The following is a 20,123-nucleotide window of genomic DNA, read 5'->3' as shown; positions in this document are numbered from 1 at the left end:
TGAGAATACGTGGTTAGGTAACCTAATTTTTGCCGCCGAGTGATTGAACTTTTTAACTATTTTAATTACGTTTTTCTTAAGTAATGCCGCGGATAGTTAATTGGAGGCAGGCGCCTTTTAAAGAATTTTCAATCCAGAAGGACAGCTTGACGAAGTAAACAATGTAGCCTTGAATTTTTCCCACCAGAAATTTGGGCGTTGCAGAGGAGATAATTATTAATTGAAGGACTCTCAAGTTCAATATACTTGCGGGTAGTGCTTCCAACCGTTTCTCAGATAACAGTCACGTTCACTGAACGGACAAAATAATTGTGATAAATCGGATATCAGATTATATTTACGTTCGGATATTATCAGATCAGTTGATACGGGTAAAACTCAACTAGATAGTTTAAACCCGAAACTAATCTGAATTCATTGTAAATCAACCGACGGATTGTGAGCAGATTTCAGTTGACTCGCAGTTATCGATTTTACGTATTACCCGATGACATTACTTTCGAAATTGCAATCACTGTTTATTTACTAAGCGTAAAAGCCAAATAAATGTTCAGCTTACTGAATCTAGTTATACGAATTATAGCATCAGTTTAGATCGGTTACTTGGGATAATGAATCAGATTAAATTTGAAATCAGGGATTTCTGTATGGCTACGCCAATAGATTACAGGGTGGGGGTATATGAACAGGGTTCGTAAAAAATTTCCGGAATTAAAATCCCTGACATTTCCACGTTTTCCCTGACCAAATTTCCAAATTTTCACTGACCATTTTTGTAGACTAAATGAATGTTTTGAGGTAAAATTTTGAAAAATATGATTTGTATTTTTAATACATCTTTCAAAAATTTATTTGGTAGTTTTTTTTAGGTTTATTTTCAAATTCCCTGAAAATTTGGAATCATTTTCAAATTCCCTGGCCTTTTGGAATCATTTTCAAATTCCCTGGCCTTTTGGAAACATTTTCAAATTCCCTGGCCTTTTGGAAACATTTTCAAATTCCCTGGCCTTTTGGAAACATTTTCAAATTCCCTGGCCTTTTGGATACATTTTCAAATTCCCTGGCCTTTTGGAAACATTTTCAAATTCCCTTCCCTGACTTCTCCAGGTTTTCCTGATGAAGGATAAAACTAAACTGACTAACGGATATCTGAGAATTACGACCTGAATAACCTGATAAGTTGGCCGTATTATAAAATATAGTTATAAAGAACATAAATCTCGTTCAAAACAATCTTACGACAGTTCTTTTCACGTTCTTGTGCCAGTTTATTGAATTTGAAACTAATCGATCCAGTGTTCCGTTGTGGAAAAAATAAATTAAGGTAGGAAATGGTACGGAAAATAGTGGAAATTTCCGGCTTTTGCCAATGTGGCAAATAGTGGACGACATATTTTACAACTTTTGTTGTATTCTAGAAAACCGAAGTATAAAAATATAAAGTTTAAACATTTCAAACTAGTTGGTTTTAGCTTATTACACACAGTATTCCTTTATTAGCTACTATTTCCCATATTTTTCACTACTTTCCACTGGCCTGTACTTACATAAAAAACGCTACTTTCCACTGGCCTGTACTTACATAAAAAATGCTACTTTCCACTGGCCAGTACTTACATAAAAAATGCTACTTTCCACTGGCCGGTACTTACATAAAAATGCTACTTTCCACTAGCCTGTACTTACATAAAAAATGCTACTTTCCACTAGCCTGTACTTACATAAAAAATGCTACTTTCCACTAGCCTGTACTTACATAAAAAATGCTACTTTCCACTGGCCTGTACTTGCATAAAAAATGCTACTTTCCACTGGCCTCTACTTCACAACACTGATTAAATTAACGTAAAACCAAAGCTACAACGAAATAATTGAGTTTTACGATAGGATAGAAATAGCTTTATATTGTGACCATGATTTTCCGTTGAACGTAAACAAGTACTAAATCGGAAAGAGTTTCCGGTCTTTTCCCATTGTGGTGGGAACTGGCTGAACTTGTAACCCCACCGCGACCCAGCAAAATACGCAATTCAAAGGTCAATCTTAAAAGTACCGTTAGACGCCTCGTGGCTAACAATGAAGAGGAGACCCTCCTAGACAGCGAAATCCGCAGACGCATCGAAGGGGTGCAAGGATTCCAAAAAAAAGGGAGATCGTAAGTCAAACCAGTCAAAACATACTCTGACATTTCGAAGGGGATAGTATATAAATAGAACGCTCTTTCGTTCACAATAGTGACCGAACTGTTATACCAAGAATATGAAACATATGGTCGAAACTGCGACATTCAAAATTAATTTCCTTCGTTGGTAAACACTTTTGATAAACAATGGTTAACACTTTTGAGACTCAACGGTTAACACTTTTGAGACTCAACGGTTAGCACTTTTGATAAACAATGGTTAACACTTTTGAGACTCAACGGTTAACACTTTTGATAAACAATGGTTAACACTTTTGAGACTCAACGGTTAACACTTTTGATAAACAATGGTTAACACTTTTGAGACTCAACGGTTAACACTTTTGATAAACAATGGTTAACACTTTTGAGACTCAACGGTTAACACTTTTGATAAACAATGGTTAACACTTTTGAGACTCAACGGTTAACACTTTTGATAAACAATGGTTAACACTTTTGAGACTCAACGGTTAACACTTTTGATAAACAATGGTTAACACTTTTGAGACTCAACGGTTAACACTTTTGATAAACAATGGTTAACACTTTTGATAAACAATGGTTAACACTTTTGAGACTCAACGGTTAACACTTTTGATAAACAATGGTTAACACTTTTGAGACTCAACGGTTAACACTTTTGATAAACAATGGTTAACACTTTTGAGACTCAACGGTTAACACTTTTGATAAACAATGGTTAACACTTTTGAGACTCAACGGTTAACACTTTTGATAAACAATGGTTAACACTTTTGAGACTCAACGGTTAACACTTTTGATAAACAATGGTTAACACTTTTGAGACTCAACGGTTAACACTTTTGATAAACAATGGTTAACACTTTTGAGACTCAACGGTTAACACTTTTGATAAACAATGATTAACACTTTTGAGACTCAACGGTTAACAATTTTGAGACTCAACGGTTAACACTTTTGATAAACAATGGTTAACACTTTTGAGACTCAACGGTTAACACTTTTGATAAACAATGGTTAACACTTTTGAGACTCAACGGTTAACACTTTTGATAAACAATGGTTAACACTTTTGAGACTCAACGGTTAACACTTTTGATAAACAATGGTTAACACTTTTGAGACTCAACGGTTAACACTTTTGATAAACAATGGTTAACACTTTTGAGACTCAACGGTTAACACTTTTGAGACTCAACGGTTAACACTTTTGATAAACAATGGTTAACACTTTTGAGACTCAACGGTTAACACTTTTGATAAACAATGGTCAACACTTTTGAGACTCAACGGTTAACACTTTTGATAAACAATGGTTAACACTTTTGATAAACAACGGTTAACACTTTTGATAAACAATGGTTAACACTTTTGATAAACAACGGTTAACACTTTTGATAAACAACGGTTAACTCTTTCGAGAATCAACGGTTAAAACTTTTGATAAACAACGGTTAACTCTTTCGAGAATCAACGGTTAAAACTTTTGATAAACAACGGTTAACACTTTAACTGAAAAGGGAGAAGACCTTTCACGGGGGTAACGATATTAGCGGTCGAGGTATAAATACGGGAAATCATACAAGATGGCGCCAACACTCTGAATGTACATAAATTCATCTAAAAACCACAAAATATTTACGACTATTATTTGCATTTCCGGGGCATTTTATACGTGTAGCGTAAAAAGAGGAAAGATATTTTCCAAGATGAGGTAAATAATTCTAAGAGTGTTATTTTGTTGCATTACCCAAACCAATTTGTAGCACAGACGAATTTATATAGCAGACTAAAATTCAGACCAATTTTTCCCCATTTTTACCGATTGCCTGGCTACAAACTCTACTAATAGTTTACGGTGTAGTTTACTTAATGTAAAGTCTAATTTTTATTCTTTCGTTGAACTTTTAATTGTTTTTACATTTTTTTTAATCTTGTATAGGTGGTATTAACGACAAGATGGCGGCCATTGCTCTAAGGTAGATAGTTATGGGGGAAAGTGGGATGACACTAGCCTTCCACTACAGCGATGATGACGTCACGATAATACACCCTATAAATAACTCTAATTGTTTCCCTGTGTACAATTTCTGAATCTTTGTATTAAAGTTGAACCACGATATAAATTATTTGGCTTTTATAAAATAGATACGTAAACGTTCCCTTCCATTTATATTGTGAAAACTCACTTCCTCCGCGTCATAACGCCGTCTGTTCCATGGCCTTGCTTTAGGTTGGCGAGAGTCGAGAGTAGGAGAGGAGACGACGGAACAGATGACGTTCTGACATAGGAGCAGGGCCGCAGGAAAAATATTAATTTTGGGCCCCAATAGAGCCGTAATTATTGGAGATAACTAGACATTTTAGGGGATAAGTATACCTCGTTTGTTTCAAATGAGGACCCCGAGGCAGCACGGGGCCCGGTAATATGTACCGGCAGTTTCGTTTTAAGACCTTCGTAGGCCCTGGGCACTAAGACGTTTGTAGACCCTGATTCTACGGAAAAAAAAATAATTGAACTTTTTCATACAAATAAACCTTCATAAGCCCTAGGCACAGTGCCCATTGCGCCCATCAGTTGTGATATTGAAGATGCAAGTAACATTAAGATGAAATAAGCATAAAATTTATTTCAATAGATTCGTCCAAACAGAAAATCGCCTCGTCATGTACCCTGTTTTATCTTAAGCGATGGGCTAACCACTCTTAGATTAGCACTGCCAAAGGCAGGGACTTCAAAGATTACGCGTAATCCCATTAGTACAGTTAAAGGTACGGCTCTGTACACCGATTACGCGGAGTGATCAGCCCCTCGATCTTAAGTTATGCTATAAAGTGATATATCCATGTAGACCGATATTTTTATGAAGACATCAACTTAAATTTTGTTTTCAATAAATGCGTTGACGGAGGAGATTTTAGAAAGAACACTTTTTAAAAAAATATACCAATAACGTTCCTTGATTTTCAGTCCCGTTGCCTAACGGTACGCTGCCTATGAAGAAAATCCGGTCTGGGGCTCTATTATTCTCAACTCAATGGTACCCTCTTCCCCCCTCTCTTGACGGGGATGCATAGGGGAAGGGGGTTTCCACAAGATAAGGGGATTTAGTCACATTTCACCCAAAATCATTTCTCCCAAACTACTTTTCACCCAATCCCATTTGACCCAAACCCATTTCTCCCAAATCTATGTATCCCAAAAAGATATAAAAACGACATCATACGATTCTTCGAACTTCAAACTCATTTCATGTTAACCAGAACACCAACTGCGATAAACCTACTACTTTAACATCTTAATATATGCAACTTAATAAAAATATATTTTTTAAAAGATTAAACATGCAATACAAATGTATTCAAATTTAATTAAATTTTTAATCTATTTTGACTTGTTTTTTTAAAGATTAAACATACAATACAAATGTATTCAAATTTAATTTAATGCCATAAATAAATAACTTTATGAATTTTGGGTGAAGTGGGAATTGGGAGAAGTGGCTTTGGGTCAAACGGTACCACTCTTATCTTTTGGGTAAAGTGGGGATTGGGAGAAATGGGTTTGGGTCAAATGGGAACATAGCGATAAGGGAGTTAAATTTTCATTCGCTGGCTTTCGGAATTCACCTGTTTTTACATAAAACATCGCCTAAAAGGAATATAACATCTAGTATTTCACTCGCCTCCGTAAGATTCTAGTGTTGACCGAGCGGTTCGACGTTCGTACAAATCCCTTATACTCTAGATAAAAATGACTTTAGAGAAATCTAGAAATCAAATTGAAAATCCTGAAATCTGGGCGAAAATCGGTTCCTAAAGATCAAAATTAGCCTTAAAAACCAAAAACCAACACGAAAATCCTGCTCTGAAATATCAAAATCGGTTTCTGACTTCTTAAATCGCTTTGAGGTTCAAAATCCCGTAGGAACATTTTACAAATATAATTACTCCAGAGGGAATCCAAGGTTGATAGTCTTATTGGGCGACGGACATTGTGCAGGGTAACCTTCCATTCCTAACGTTTCTTCCTCAGATAGTATTTTTTTTCTCATAAATAAAGGCCATAAAGAATTATTAAACATATTTAAATCTACTAACAATTTACGCAAGATTTTGGTGTTAGCGTAATAATGTTCTATTATTCATTCGGATGATAAAATTCACTATCAGGAAAGCTATTCTGTAAAAATCAAAAACCTCGATCCGTCAAAAATGGCAAGGCGCATGTTGTAATGCCCAAATATTAATTTTTGGAATATATTGCTCTTTCGTTAAGTTTTCTTAGTAACAATTATCCCTCTCACGCTTCTCCCCCCTTAAGTTTCGTTTAAAATATCTTTCCTGAGTTTGAATGCTGGCCGTTCTTTCTGACGATTGTTATATTCTCAATTGGCCTCCACGAAGGTGCCCCCAGGCACTGTAGCAGAGTCGTCCCCAAATTGGTTTAGAAGGCTAGTGCGCGTAGTCTCTATTCCCCGACCCCGTCTTTGTCCTTAGTCCGATAGGCTCAACCCTCTCTCTCACCCTTTTACTTTTGGCGCTTTGTTATAAGCCGCCCGTTCCCAAATGTTAGTCCCATAAAGTTCCTTATCTTCTTTATTCATTTTGAACTCATATTCCAAGAATTGAGAATTGCCATAAAACCAGTAATGTGTAAAATAAAGCATCGGTATCGAGGCTTTCATGTTAGAAAGTATTTTTGTTATATTGCTTTTAGATATCGAATGTGTCAAAGTTAAAGATGTTATTTATGGTCTCTGACCTTGGATCTTGCGCGTGGGGTGCGAGACTTAACAACTTCCAGTAAAAGTGTCCTGACCTCTGACCTTGGGGTCATAAAAATTTCGTTCATCCCACCTCGGTCTATTGGGCAATTTAAATATGGACGCCAAACGGTGATTGGTTCCAAGTGACACTATTATCCGACACGGATTAAATAGGTCACGTGCCCCTGTGGTTAAAACCAGAAGACAGTGGTTTTTGGGCTATCTTCTCTCAGAGGTCTCAGCCCTAGTGAGACTGAGCTTTCAGCTCGGGTGGTCAAAGCAAAGAAGAAGTCTCCGGTTCTTTCGTTAACGGTTCCTCTTTACCAATACTCCGTATGTGCGGTTTGCGATAACGTGATACCACGAACATCACCCCAGGATGACAACTTCGTTGGACTTTGCTTAATCACTTAAGTATCAGTTTAATATCTTAACATTTAATGGCGATTCGTCAATTATGGGGAACAGTGCGTGAAGAATTTTATTCAAATGGTACTAATGTACCAGAAACTTTCAATGGCCTTCGGGCGTAGAACATCTATATAATAAAAAGCTGTTGGTTGGTTGGGTGGTAGGTAGGTAGGTAGGTAGGTTCGTCAACCGATATTCGAGATTTATTTCTCGATTTCCTGACGCTTTTCGCGCGCTTGTTCCGGGCGCGAGCGTCCCGTGGCATTTTTTTTACGTACGCTTCGATTCGCGTTGAGTCGGCTTCGATTTCCGATTTCGTTATTAGTTTTTTTATTAAAAAATTTCAAAAGTGACGCAAATGTCAGTTTCTAAAAATGCTCAAAATCGGTCGCCCCTGAGAGTTGGCCGTGTTTGTCCCAACACGCAATACAACCGAAATTTTCTCCCGTGGCTCTCTCGGCGTACGTTAGTCCCGTGGCCTTAATGCATCCGCCATTGGATACAGGGGGTTTAAACTTTAAAGGGGTACAGGGAAGTTTGGAATCAAGGTTCGTAGAGAAAAATACATTGGTTTGGAACGACTGCGAGTTTGTGTAATTTTTGCGGGGAAAAGGGTACCACGGAAATTCTCGCATGGAGAAAAGGGGGAGGGGTACCACGGTAACTATCACATGGGGAAAGCGGAGAGGGGTACCACGGTAATTATCACATGGGAAAAAGGGGGAGGGGTACCCCGGTAATTATCACATGGGAAAAAGGGGGAGGGGTACCCCGGTAATTATCACATGGGGAAAAGGGGGAGGGGTACCCCGGTAATTATCACATGGGAAAAAGGGGGAGGGGTACCCCGGTAATTATCACATGGGGAAAACGGGGAGGGGTACCCCGGTAATTATCACATGGGGAAAAGGGGGAGGGGTACCCCGGTAATTATCACATGGGGAAAAGGGGGGGCAGGGCCTTCCTGGGGTAGTTTTACTATGGGGAAAAGAGTACCACGGTAATTATCACATTGGAAAAAGGGGAAGGAACGGTAATTATCACATTGGAAAGAGGGGGAGGAACGGTAATTATCACATGGGAAAAAGGGGGAGGAACGGTAATTAACACATGGGAAAAAGGGGGAGGAACGGTAATTATCACATGGGAAAAGGGGGAGGAACGGTAATTATCACATGGGAAAAAGGGGGAGGAACGGTAATTATCACATGGGAAAAAGGGGAGGAAGGGCCTTACTGCGGTGGTTCGACTATGGGGTAAAGGGTGCCACGGAAATTATCGCATGGGTAAAAGGGGGAGGGTGCCTTACTGCAGTGGATCGACTATGGGGAAAAGGGTGCCACGGAAATTATTCCATGGGAAAAAGGGGTTGGGGGGCGAACTGGAGTGGACCGCCTCGAAACACACAACTAGCTGAGGGCCCGCCTGTAAGGCGGGCTTCTCGGCTAGTTGTTAATATAAAAAAAGAAATTGACCCTTCTGGTCAACTTTCAATGGCCTTCGGGCGTAGAACATTGTCATGTAAATAAAGTAATTGACCCTTCTTGTCATCTTTCTAAGAAAAGGATTAATTACCTTTTCAATAAGCCTCTGGTTTATATTGGAAGAAAATTTTGTTCACCCTATCATATTCACCTCCCCTACTCTCGAAAGTCCTGTAAACCCCGTTCACACCTAAAAACATTATCGATCTCATTACGTAGTTCACACATACGAAGCTGAAAGGCTTGGTGTTGTATGAACATACAGCTAACGGCATCCAGGAATCTCCTACCCCAGCTAATTTTTGTTTGTGAAAACTAAAACGCTTCCTATAGACACATTTTATCGAATTCCAAACGATCGACAGAGGGTCTTTTTGATCAAAGTGCATTTGATCGAAAGTGAAGTTCCTTTGATCGAAACGTTTTTAAGCGTGATCATTTGATCAACAAAAGTGATGGCATCCATAGTACTTGGATTAATTATTCCCATAGAGATAGAAAAGAAATAGAGGCACTACTGTATCTGGCGAAGTTGACAGCGAGTGCCGACCCCCTTTTCGCCAATGTAGGAAGCCATAAGATGGGTAGATTACGTGGCACCATCGACGCGCGGTGAAATGAAATACATTATGACTTTTAGAAAATCAACTGTCATTTGATGTCAATGAAGGAAGAATAGATGGCGTTGCAAATTCTGCCCATCTCCGCTTTCATGCATGCGGGGGGGGATGAATTTTCCCGGTCAAAAACAGGGGTGCCTTAACGCGGTAATCTTCATTCTATTTCTTTTCTATCTCTGTGATTATTCCAAGCGTAGTAGACCTTTATTATCTTAATCATTTTTTATTGAAATATTTGAAAAAGTTCAAAGGTTGCATGTTAAGTTGGGTAAAAAAAAATTAAAATAATTTTTTAAGTGTTTAAGTTTAATGGTTATGATGTCAGTAGCTGGGATTTCACTAGTTACGATGCTAGTAGGTAGTATTTCACTAGTTTCGATGCTAGTAGGTAGGATTTCACTAGTTACGATGTCACTAACTGGATTTCACTAGTTACGATGTCAGTAACTGGATTTCACTAGTTACGATGTCAGTAACTGGATTTCACTAGTTACGATGTCAGTAACTGGATTTCACTAGTTACGATGTCAGTAACTGGATTTCACTAGTTACGATGTCAGTAACTGGATTTCACTATTTACGATGTCAGTAACTGGATTTCACTAGTTACGATGTCAGTAACTGGATTTCACTAGTTACGATGTCAGTAACTGGATTTCACTAGTTACGATGTCAGTAACTGGATTTCACTAGTTACGATGTCAGTAACTGGATTTCACTAGTTACGATGTCAGTAACTGGATTTCACTAGTTACGATGTCAGTAACTGGATTTCACTATTTACGATGTCTGTAACTGGATTTCACTATTTACGATGTCAGTAACTGGATTTCACTATTTACGATGTCTGTAACTGGATTTCACTATTTACGATGTCAGTAACTGGATTTCACTATTTACGATGTCAGTAACTGGATTTCACTATTTACGATGTCTGTAACTGGATTTCACTATTTACGATGTCTGTAACTGGATTTCACTATTTACGATGTCTGTAACTGGATATCACTATTTACGATGTCAGTAACTGGATTTCACTAGTTACGATGTTAGTAGGTGGGATTTTTATATACACCCACCATGATTATTGAGAATGGGGTTGGGGTCGCCCCCAGCACGAGATTGAAGGTCCTTCGAACAATCAACAAGTTTTAGTTCAAAAAATAAAAAACAACACATTGCATTTATTTTGAACTTTGATATTTTATATTTCGATCATATAGGAAGTTAGGATCCGGTTCTTGAATGACGATCAAAAGGACCCACAGTCGATCGATGGGAATTCCATCAAAAGGACCCCCAGTCGATCGTTTGGAATTCGATCAAAAGGACCCACAGTCGATCGTTTAGAATTCCATCAAAAGGACCCACAGTCGATCGTTTGGAATTAGATCAAATGGACCCAAATCATGAAAAATAACTCTTATATCGGCGAAATAATAACAAATTAATGAATCAGAATGTAAAATTACCTATAATAAACCGTCGTTTGTTTCTGAAGATATTTATTTTGAAATTTGAAATGGGGAAACGCGTTTTCGGTAGTATTTTCCTATTAACAAACAGCTAGGCTAATACCCAAGGCACCACCTTAGGCCTAAGTCATCAAGCGACTTTTAAAGCCATTAATAATTCCCAATATTAACGCGTGCTTTTTAATGCCTGAACAGTAAGTACCCTTATTCTTCGTCCATTATCCTTTTCACACCTCCCCCGAACCCAGTCAAATTGGCACCAGCGAAAGAAAGATATAGTCTAGAAAACCAACTTTGAAGGTTGATTGCACCACGAAACTCAACCCCAGCGCGCCTTGAAACCAAGTCACGAAAGCAAGAAGCCGCCAAACATCACCCCGTTGATGGAAACTTTACCGTTTCTGCTACCTTCCCTCATACTAGCCCACATTCCCACACGAGGGATATATTTTCCGTTTGTCATCCACGCGCCCAAGAGAAAAGAGAGACTGCGAAACCCAATAGAGAGCCTTTGCCACTAAATGTATTGAGATCACCTCCAGCCAATCAAAAACTTTGTAGCATTTTCACGTAATCCAAGACCACAACTAAAAGTAACTAGTGCACCCAAGCCCACTCTTCCGGCCCCCTACGTTTCAACCATCCCCAAACAGAACGAGAACAAAACCCAGATACCGAGGAAAAATTAGACAATTGCTATTAAAGAGAACGGAACCGTGCCAAGAACGGAAAAATTTTCCCCGGAAATATAAAAATCCCCAAAGTTGAACAAAAGATGCAAATAGAGATCCTCTCTGATGAAAAGCTCAAAGTTACTGTCCGAGTGAGAGAAAGTGAATTGAAGAGAGGAGAATCCCCTTGAATCAACCGAAACGTCAGCGAGATCATCCCGTCATTTGGTACCGTCCTATCTGAAATCGTTTGAGATACTCAGATCTTCTTGACACCGAAGCGACAGAATCCCCCGAAGAAAACAGTCCCTTGAAGTCAATCGTAACGTAGCAACATTTCTTAAACTCCTCCTTCTCCTCGAAATAACTAACCATAGCGAAGCACTCCTTCGATAGCCTATTTCAGAGTTTCAGTGTCGATCCCTAGAAATCATGTTAAGAGAAAGAAACCCCTAAATCCCTCTATTTTTGTTGAAGTGTCGCGTAAATATACTAACTCCTAGTAAAGAAAACTGTCTGTTGAACCAGAAGAAAATAGGGGGAAGTACGCTTCTAGTCAGCATTGGAAAGGCGTCACTTTTCACGAATTTTCGCGCCAGAACGGTTTGGCGGGAAATCGCGGATGAATACATCGTTTAAATAATAAATTTTTATCAAATTGAACAATCGTAACATATTGTCCTTTTCATTATCTGCTAAATGAGCTAAGGCGTCTTTACTCTCGTCGTTTATCGCCGTGTTGAAACAAAACAAAAGTGGAACTACTTTTTCATTTTGGTTAATTATGCGTAAAAAGGTGTTTTCGTGGGTCACACGACGCCTTCTACAGCTCAAAGCTACAGATACGTACTTCCCCTATTTTCTTCTGGTTGAACCTACTCCAAATGGTAGCCAATCCTGATTTGTCTGAGTGTAAGTGTTAATGTATATAGTTTTTTGTATGGCAATAAAGAGTGGTTTTATATCAAAATTCCGCTCCATTTGACTGCTCGAGATTCGCTCTGAATGTCTCTGACGTCATAGATCTCGCTCCAATCGACTAGAGTAACCGCAAATGGAACATGCCATTAAAATATTCCCGCCCTTTGTAATTTGAATTTTTGCGTCTTGGTCTGACTTTTTGAAAATAAATCTCAAAGAAACACGCAAAAATTGGCTCCGATCTCGAGAAATGGAACACGGGAAACTTGATCGGAGCAAATCCGAGCATGCAAATGGAACATAAAATGTTGATCAAAGCGACCGAGAGTGCTCGAGAGCAGTCAAATGGAAAACGCTATAAGAGTTACTCTGTGTGAGAATGGTGAAGATATTTTGTTAGTTTTTCGGACCGAGTCCTGGGTCCAAATATTTAAATTTCATAATTTTTCAACCACACAAGACTACTATTTTGATAAAGTAACATTGACCTTCTGGTTTTGATGTTGCTGCTGCGTTACGGGTATCGTATCGATGACGTTTCACTATGAAAAGCCCACGGGCAGTGGGGCAATTCAAAATAAGCGCTGAAATAAAAAATCTTCAAGGAAATCGCCAAGAAGTAATATATCCGAGATATAGCAAGTTACTGCTTGTTGAAATAATGTAAACTTTTCACCTGTAAACAGAACGTCGTGATTTTCCTAAGCCCTAATATGTCAAAAAAAGCTACCTGGTTAAAGGAAACACCCATAGATATAGGAAACGTATATAAAGGTCTAGATAAAATATTTCAAACGGAGTTGACAGCTAGCAGAAACGCGTAATTTCTGCCGGCTATCCGTATAAGGCGCTAACTATCGGTAAGAAAGCTCGTGCTATCGTCGCGAGAGCCATTGTCTCCTGCTTAAAAATTATACTAAAAGTCACCAACAGATGGTGTCTAAAGACTACGGCCTGCGGAAAGGTCAAGCACTTAGTACTAAAATGCTAAGAGAGCTCGCGCTCTTGGTCACGTGCCTTCCTCGGTGTCTGCTAGGTGTCAAATCCGTATTTTATGTTAGGCTTAGACGCCCCGAAATTTATCTAGACCTTTATATACATTTCTTATATCTATGGAACACCGCACAGGTGAAAAGTTTACATTATCTCAACAAGCACAATATAAACGGTAAATTTCAGGTCCTAGTTCTCGGAAATATTACTTCTTGGCGATTTAATTGAAGCGACTATTCTAGGAATTATCCCCGCGAAAGTGCGAGTTCTCATTTTCAGAATTTTGACGGTCCTTCTCACAGGGCCCTTAAGGTGCTGGAGTGTACAATAACTGGTGGATTTACCGGGGAGTCGGGGTCCGGCTCTTCTAACCCATAAGGGCGCTGGTGTACTGGGAGATGTTAGCTCTGATCAAATGGTCCTACCTCCACCTCAGACTTCGGTCAGGTATGGTGCTGGAAACTGGGCTTCGGCTCCGGCTACCGGAGAGGGTCCAGGCAAACTGGTCGCCTCGGAGGACTGGATAGCTTGCTGTGGGGCGGCAGGTCTCTGTATGAGGCGCATTGGTCCTGTTAACCGGCCTTTTGGGGCAACACCGGGAGTCCGGTGCCAGCTGTGCCGGGTTACTTGGGCTGATGTGTGCCCGTCGTTCCCCTTTAGGAGCTCTTTCTGAAGGTTATGGCTCTCTACCTACGTAGGTAGGGTGTCGGCGGGAATTGCTATAGCATCCGCTGTTATTCCCCCTGCTGTGTGCGAAGTGAGAGGTTGGTCGTCCCATTGTTGCACCTTCTGCTGGGTTGATCGGCTTGCGTCGAAGGTGAGACCATCAGCGGTAGGGTTCTCTCGTTGCCTTGGCTGTTCTGTCCCCTATCCGGGCTGTGGACGCAGGCGTAGGGCATTATGATGAGGACCTCCGGTGGTGTGCACTCTGTTTGCGGTACACCGGGCTACAAATCTTATACGCATGGTCCTTCCCAGAAGACGTGACAGGTGGTCTGTGCTTCGTTCGAGGGCTCCCCGTCAGTGGCGGATACAGAAAAAACTCAAAGGGGAGGGGGCGCTAAAAGACATCTGGAGCTATGGGTGTAACAACAAATCATCAAGTCAAATGTAAAGCTTAAGCGTCAAGGGGGGTGGAGCCCCCATATGTATCCACCACTGCTCCCCGTTAGCTGCCATTTAGAGCAGAACCAATTATCATTGGACACTTTTTAGCGAGATCTCACGGGGATAAAAATTATTCCGAAGAACTCCTTAGAATTTTGGCAAACCTCAGGACATTAGGGAAATTCGAACTTAACTTCTACGAGTTTCTTGACGAATGAGCTACATAGAAACAAGTTCAGCAAGCTTAGCTTATTTTATGGAAAGTCCTCTTAGTCCATGGTCGGCCTATGTAAAATTCCAGAGGGGTGAAAATTTAATTTAGTCAAAGCTAAACCCAATAGAGGGGGTTAATCAGGAAACCCCCTGTCTATGCCACTGCTTTGTTTATTATGGCATTTGATAACGTTCCAGTAGACTTTTTTCTAGATTAATATTCTGTACTCATTTTCATTTACATAAAAGCAACAATGTCTTTTTTTATTAGTGGTATACAGGAATATTATGGTACAATTAAACAGCTGTTCTGTTTCCACCTTTGGCCCGATGCATGTAATCAGGGTGAGATATGTGCAACGGCCACCTATCTAGGTGGCAGGGATGGAAGAATTCCGACCACCCGTGGCCCGTTAACAATGTATTTATTTAAAGGGAGTACGAATAAATAAAAAAGTCGTCTGCTAACACACGCCACGACTTGTTCTCAACGTATATAGGCTTTGTCGGTTTCAAACGAAAATGACACGCAGGGCCTCTCGTGGCGAGATCGCGCGTAACTTGGTTTGAAAGTTTTTCCCCGCCCCATTGAAATTAATGTAAAGTTGGCGATAATTAAACGTTAATTAACCTACCAAATGATATAAGAAATATTCCACTGTCAATTTTTCCCATTTATATGAACTTAAATGTAATATAAAATAGTTCTGATAAATCGTTTATCGCTTTACAACCATAGAAATCTTATACTCCTACCTAGAATGCTCCAGTCTACGGGAGAACCTGACGCCAAGTCATTTTGTAGCAACGACTAATGATTATATAGTTTTTGCTTAAGCTTCAGCCAATCAGCGGCCATTCATTGACTACGGCAAGCCGCTAGCGCCATAACATGGTGGTTAAAAATAGTAGAAGCTCAGACGATTTTTACAGGATCCATCCGATCCAAGCTCGCAGAATTCCCATAGGTTTTTGCTGGAATTTTTCACATGAACCACTTCAACGTTTTTGGATTTTTATATAATAAGTGTTAAGATTTTTTGAACTTTTAGTTTTGTTTTCATATTTACTTATTAAAAGGAATATTTAAATACCATTGTGAGGAAGATAAATAAGATTTCGTTTAGGTTCGCTTTGAAAATATTTAAGCCTAAGCCTGACATAGGCCCAACTTTTAAAATATCAGGCAATGCCAATGGCAGTTTTGGGAGAAGCAGTGACTGAAAGGCCTTAGTATTAACCTTTGTATTTAAAGGTTATTTCACATTTAAAGTAAGTAAAATTATATTTATTATTTTGTTTATAGAAACTTAGATAAACAAAAACATTATGAAAGAGTAATTATATCCCACTAAAAATACATTACACTAAAGAATGACACTTATGACGAATTGACGACAGTCATTGAATTAAACAGCAACAATCATACTGATAATTGTCTAATTTTTCAAAACTTTACCTTCTATTTAATAATATGCTTTTTCTCTGAGAAGCTTAGCCAATATAAATGTCTCGCTCTCTGCTTAAATTCAACATTCCACTGTTAAACAACATAAGAGATAGTACTCAACTAAGACCGATATTTACAATGTTAAATAAAGTATTTTAAAAAAAAAACGGATATTGCAGTAATTATAGTCCTGAGTTGTTGTTCCACTAGGCTCACTGAACTTCCTGAAGTAACTTTTACCTAATCATCAATTTGAAAGCCCGCCGTTGGTTAACATTTCAAATTGCCTCGAGGCTTAAGGAAACCCAAACTTTTACCTGTACAACGACACATTACCGTGGAAATGAAACATCGAGGAGCCATAACAACAAACAACGCAATAGTTATCCAAAACGTTTGCATATAAGAGAAAAATCTTTACGAGTAAAGAAACAGCTACCATGTTTAAAAACTACATTAAACTCGATCACGGCCTCCTGCACGCGCTCACGTGAGCGCGTGCAGGGGCCGCGACTCAATTGACGTGGGCCAATCAAATGGGGGTTCTCAAGGTGACGTAATCTAAAATAGAATTATTATTTTCAGTAACTCAAACTAGATGGCAACGAGTCGTTGGCGTAATCACTCTTTGAATTGTGATTGACTGATAATGACGAAACCTCCGAAAATGCAATTGGCCCATTTTGTATTTATACGGAATCATTCTACGTTTACAACATTCAAAAATAATATTTTTAACGCGCCATGTAGATTAGAAAGCAAAATGAGATTTTAGAAAGAAGATTGTAATTCGGAATGATATTAATACTTTTCGCGAATTCCGTCATCAGTTAATTATAAATATGACTTGAAATGAGTTTCAAGGTTTATTTAAAAGCTAGTTTCACATAACTTATCATCCATTGGTTCGTTCACAATGTATCTTTAAAGTAGACGAAAATTTTAAGGAGGTGAGTCTCTGACTTGGAAATAGCGGGAGTCCTGGGGCCAATGGCTCTTAAAAAAAATTAGGGGGCCCTTAAAATAAATCATTTGAAAGGGGTTTGCGGGCCACCGCGGCCCCCAAATTTAATTAAAATATCTAGAATTTTTTTATGCAGTCTCAGAAACGCTGTTTTCCTACCCTAGTCGAGAGAAAAATCTAGCGTTAAAGTTAACGTTTTAAAGTCAATAAATGTTTGCGTAAGTAACATAACCAATTTTTATTCTTCTATTTTCCCTCCCTATTTTTAAAACTTTTCCCCCATTTCAACCCCCTAGGCCAGTGGCCCCGAGCGAGTGGCCCTCAATAAAAATAAACTTAAGGGGGCCCGGGAGACCGCAGGACTAGAGATACGAATCGGTAATTTACCCTGGTAATTTACGCGGTAAATTACCCTGGTAACAGTAATTTACAATTTTCTCAGGTAAATTACGAAAATGGTAATTACCAGGGTAATTTACTGTGGTAAATTACCATGGTAATTTACCATCGTATTCGTGTTTCACTGATTCTCAATTTTCTTTGATCTTTCGGGCTAAAATGTACCTAAAATACATCGCGCAAGATTACAACACTCAAAACCTAACGTTATTCGCGTTTTAGTGTATTTTTGCATCGTTTAATAATGTAATTTCACTCCAGCAAACACTAGGTCATAGGCGTAACGCACTAACTCGAAGAGCTAGGCACCGCTGCGTCACCTAGATTCGTTTTGGTTGCGAATTTCCAAGAAGTCGAAGGCCGTGTTAGAATAGTTTGATACGTTTAATAGGAAGAATACTTATGTCCAGCCCTGTTTAAGAAAAATCACATTCATGATTCATCTGTCGTCTGCTAAAATGTTAGTTTTATTATCACTTGGTTATTCCACGGCCAACTTTGATCTCTCGCGCTACAGCGGCCATCTCATTCGTTGACGTTTCTGTGTTAACCTATGAGCAAAAGATGTGTATGACGTGAACGCCCGTAGCGGATTATTATTTTTAGAATAGTTTTTACATTGAAGTCAATATAAAAACCGAGCGTGGCGCTGAACTCCTACACATTAAAGTACAGTTTATAGGGGGAAAATCCTTGCTCGCGGAATTTAGACGAATGTGTGGGCCGCTGTAGCGCGAACACCGCGTGATCAAAGTTGGCCGTGGTTATTCTGAGCATCTGCGTTGGTTTAGCGTTACTTCGAAGTAGTCTAGCGAAAGAATATAGTATTCTTTCTATAATTTCATATCATTTAAATAAGTAAATTTGGTAAAATGGGTAAAAAAAAGAAAGTAGACCTAGTTATTCAGAAATATTTTGAGCAACAAACGGTTTCTTCTTTATATTCCTTGTTTTAATTGTAAAAAAAAACCTTTTTAAGAAAAAAATAAAATTACGGTAATTTACCACAACACGGTAAATTACGCGGTAAATAACCGCGTAATTTACTGATTTCTTAAATTACCGTAATTTAAGAACTCTACGCAGGACCCCCGTTAAAAATATCACTATTTCCAGGGGCGCGTCTAGTTATCGAGATCTAAATCTTAACGTAAGATTTTGTTCTTGCAAGACAATTTCTTAGTTAAAACATGGACTAATTAATTAGTCCATGGTTAAAACATGGAAGAAGTAGAGAAGGAACGGCGGCCAGAATAGGAAAGCCTGAACCGAAAATGTCGTTGTCTTCCCTCATTTCAACCCCCTTTCGGTTAGGGCACTCCGTCCATGTCTATCAATTTTCTTCGATAAGCTGGATTTGTAAAATAAGTAATACATCTTTAAGCCTTTTTGGAAATAATAGTTCGAAACGTTGCTTTAATTTTAAAAAACCGACAAAAACAATTAGCAAAATATTTACCATTCACAAGTCGTTGGAATTCTTCGGCGGAAACCTCAAAATTATAATTTATTCCCGTAATATCATCTTTTAAAGCTACGCCAAATAATTCATTGGCATTCGACGCCATCTTGAATCTTCTTAAAAACTACCTCGAAAGCGATCTTGGGAATCTCGCAAGATTTGTGAGATCAAAAGTTCTTGTTTCCGGTTTTGAAAATCGTCAAGTTAGCAAGATCGCAAGAAATCTTGAGTTTCTGGCAAGAAATCTTAATAACAAGAATCTTGCCTCAGGGAGGCTATTCTCTAATTTATCTCGATCTCACTCTCGATGTCGACTCGAAGTCGATCTCGAAGGCGATCACTTCGATCGAGAAGTCATTTCTCGATAAACGCTATTCTATACTTCATCGAAATCGACTTCGAAGTGATACATCTCGACTCTCGACAAGCGAGTAGACCACGTGGGTTCTACATATTTCCGGTTGTAATCGCGCATAGGCTCTCAATTTTCCGACCATTAAGAATACACCATCACAAAAACAGCTGATTAAAAACGCCCATGTTTTATAGTTTAGAGAAAGGATATTTATTTTCATTGTAATACTGCAGTATATATTTAAAGTCCAAATAGAGCTCGGCGAAACAGCTAAATTAACCGCTAAAGTTTTGATTAACCATAAAAATTACGATTAACTGTTTATCCATGGATATTATCCACGGCTATATAGCAATTTAACATGCAAAATAATCGTTTTTTTTTCGGATAATTTTCGTTTGTGGATAAAAATGAATAAAGTTATTATTTCTTATCCAACGCCGAGCTCTAAGTCCAAAGGATTTATTGTTTGGTCTCTTATAACTCTTTATCTTCGAAAATTACGCCTATTATCGATTTCTAAGGCTATATTTAACAATACAAGCCGAGCTATAGCAAGCGCCATAGAAAGACGGTTTGGGTAGTGGTAGCTTTTTGGCAACACGGGAGAAGGGGGGAGGGGTAGTTAAAAAGAACTACTAGCTCGATGATTGGTTGAAACC

The sequence above is a fragment of the Leiobunum rupestre genome, chromosome 5, assembly GCF_980474605.1.
Source record: "Leiobunum rupestre chromosome 5, qqLeiRupe1.1.hap1, whole genome shotgun sequence".
Classification (NCBI taxonomy): Eukaryota; Metazoa; Arthropoda; class Arachnida; order Opiliones; family Sclerosomatidae; genus Leiobunum; species Leiobunum rupestre.
Note: the sequence above shows the minus strand (reverse complement) of the source record.